Consider the following 3458-nt stretch of genomic DNA (forward strand, 5'->3'; position numbering starts at 1 on the left):
TGTGTGTGTGTGTGTGTGTGTGTATTCTTATTCTTTTCATACTGTGTTCAAATCCCGCTATGAGTCAACTTCGCTTCACGACATTTCTTCGATCGATATTATAGATTTTTAACATTGCAACAATGCCACCAATTTTGTACGGGATAAAATCGATAATATTGATACTCAGTTGTTGGTTTGTTTTTACTTTATCGACCCGGAAGGTTTTAAAACAGTCCACTGTGTAACGTAAAGTGACTTTTAAAAAAAGCAAAAAAAAAAATGTCTATCACTCAATTTACCACTCTTTCCTGTCAATATTATATAACGTTTACTTTTATTTTCATATCCTGGACAGCTTGTGTTGTTTCTTCATTTCATGTACCTAAAGTATATAGGAAATGGCTATTATATTTTTAAAACTGTTTTTCTGACCTCTGCATTGATATTTTGAAATTTAACCATTTACCAGAAGATTCCCGATAGGTTTGATGCCGTATACATGTCATGTGTTACAAAACTTTCTAGATTTTTAAGTAATATTCTAGTATATAAAAAATAAAGCCTCAAGTTCGTCAATGTAGTTCAGTCCTTGCTGTCGCTGTGGAGAAGACTTTCTTAAAATATCAGACATGTCAAAAGTCTAAAACATCTCAAAAACATATTTTACAATGTGCAAGGCGTATTTGTAGACATATGTGCGAAAATGTACCACATAACAACAACCCTTAGAAGGTATATTTCGGTATAACTGCCAAAAATCAAGTCAAACTCTCGTCACCTCATTTTAATTGTGAGTAGTGAAAGAAAAAGTCTCCGGAAAGTAAAATGTATAATTTTTGTTTGCTTGAAAAGTGAAATTTCGTGTTAAATTAAAAAACATGAAATGTCTTGAAATATATTCTAATAGGAGAAGAAATCAATATATGTTGTGAGAACCTCTCACACATTAGTCACGGGAAAAACAAATAATTATTTTAAATAACAACATCATTTTGCTGCTGGATGGTTTTATAGTCGAAAAGAGAATTATGAAGTTCACCCTAGCAATTGCTACTTTTGTATAATGTGTCTTCGGAGCGTGAAACTGGTAAGAATGCATTTGCTGCCTTGTGTCGAGAATTTCCCTGATACATCGGCTCGATGTTATAGTACCCTGAGCTAACCATAGTAACTCCGCCGGGAACTGAACAAGTCACACAAGAAAAAGGGGTTATAGAGATGGTTTTCAATTTTAGTGGTGCAGCTAGGAAGAGAAAGCTATATTACTTCTATCAAAAATATCTCAACTGTTCCGTCAGATATGTTAGCTTCACCTAAGTCCAATGCCAAGATTTTGATTCAGTGAGACTAGTTACATAAAAGTGTACACGTCAAAAATGAAATGAAGTCATCTTAGTTTTCAAAGTTATTCACTTCCTCGGCTAAGATGGGATCCACTTTTGCCAAAATGTAAGCAACTATTTGAGGAACTGAGAGTCCCCTACAGCTTAAAAAGTAGTGTCTTTTTAATGACAGCTCACCTCGAATGTTAGAATCTCTGTTATTTCACAACTGGAAAAGTATACTTGTTTCCTTATGTCCCTCACTACATCTCAAAGAAAAATAAAACACGTTTCAGACCTTGCCAGAAGCCTCGTAGTCTGATGAGTCTGGCGGGGAGTTTATCGGACACTTCAGAATAGTGACATGTTCCATGGGTCTGCAAAACAGTTTTCAAAGTTCTCTTGCTATCTTACTTTTTGGAACAGTAGAAAAATCGTGTTACACTGTTACAGACAACAATAGACATAACGACAGACCTCTCTGCGAGGAAAATTGAACGTCAAATGTGGGCTATGAGTGAACACCTATAAGTTGTTGTTTCCACTACGAAAGAGATGGTGGGATATCGTCATATAATTAACCATACTGAAATTGCATCATTCAGAAAAATACCAGAAAGTAAATTTATTGTCAAACCATATTGGTTCTCTCATGCATATGTGGATTACCATTAACGAACAATAACAATGTATATGTTTATGTATACGTGTGACTAAAACACTGTTCGTGATTGTCCGTCTGTTAGAGTAAAAATCGATGTTACGAGAGTCGTCGGCATCAATAGTTTCGTAAAATGATGGATATAAGTCAATGGAAATAATTAGCATTTTGAGTTTATCGTGATTCACTGAAGGAATGAGAGAGTAGACTAGTATGGCCGCAGCCTGAGTTAAACAAGTAAAAGAAATGTGTGTGTGTGTATGTGTGTGTGTGTGTGTGTGTGTGTGTGTGTGTTTGTATTGTGTGTATTTGCATATGTGTACATATATATGTGTGTGTTTATGTGTGTGTGCGTATATATATGTGTGTGCGTATATATATATATATATATATATGTGTGTGTGTGTGTGTGTGTGTGTGTGTGTGTGTATATACATACACACATATACATACATACTTAGATATATACTTCAATGCGTTTGCACGTGTGCATGCATTACTTCGGCGTTCTAATAATCCGCCAACATAATTTAGCGTATCTCATGATACGTTGAATTTTATATCAGTTGAGTTATTTTTACTTAAAAGCCTCTTCATATGTTTGAGTACCTTTTATTATTTTGCTCGAGGATCTTTTTCCTATTACTATAGAACGATGAGAGACAATCAAAGAGGCCAATACAACGCTGTTCGACAAACTGTTGCAGGCATTTATGTCTCCAGGCGGTTTTTCCCTCGTATTAAATGTCAGGCAAATGAGACGTTCTTCACTTATACAAGAGGTTAAGAGTGGAAAATGAAACGTATGCTTGACAACAACTTCTTAAAGACTATGTGCCTAATTATTATAAGTTTCAATTACGGGAAACAAATAGTACTGCTTCTTAATTTGATTATTTTTTATTTTCCTTTTTGTCTTGCTATGGCGAGAATACTTTAATGCATCTTGTCATTATATTGCCGGTTCAAGGAGATTTAAAGAAATGTTATATAAACCTCTGAAAATGCCCTAGGCTTGTCTAGTAGAAATAAATGTGGTGGATATCGTTTCTATAGATATTTTAATGTTAAATAAGCAGATACGTTGAAACAATCTTGTCGATTTCTTCTTTCCTTTCATTCTCTTCTTCTCCATGTAGTTCCTCCTCCTCCTCTTTTCTTCTTCTTGTTCTTCTTCTTCTTCTTCTTCTTCTTCTTCTTCTTCTTATTATTATTATTATTATTATTATTATTATTATTATTATTATTATTATTCAGTAGTTTTATTTTTATAACGTGCTTTCACTTCACTACCGAGCGCAGCTCTGTGCGCCTTGGGTATGTGCTGTGGTTTGCTGTGGTGCTCTTATGTTTACTGTATTGAAAGTGTTTTGCGTAGAATGTGTGCAGTACCCAGTAGTGCAATTTTCTGTATGTTATATATATTTGTAAGTCCTGGTGTTTTTGTTATGTATTTGTCTGAATATTTTTTTGTTATACCTAAGGCACCTACT

This window comes from Octopus bimaculoides, chromosome 5, assembly GCF_001194135.2.
Source record: "Octopus bimaculoides isolate UCB-OBI-ISO-001 chromosome 5, ASM119413v2, whole genome shotgun sequence".
Taxonomy (NCBI): Eukaryota; Metazoa; Mollusca; class Cephalopoda; order Octopoda; family Octopodidae; genus Octopus; species Octopus bimaculoides.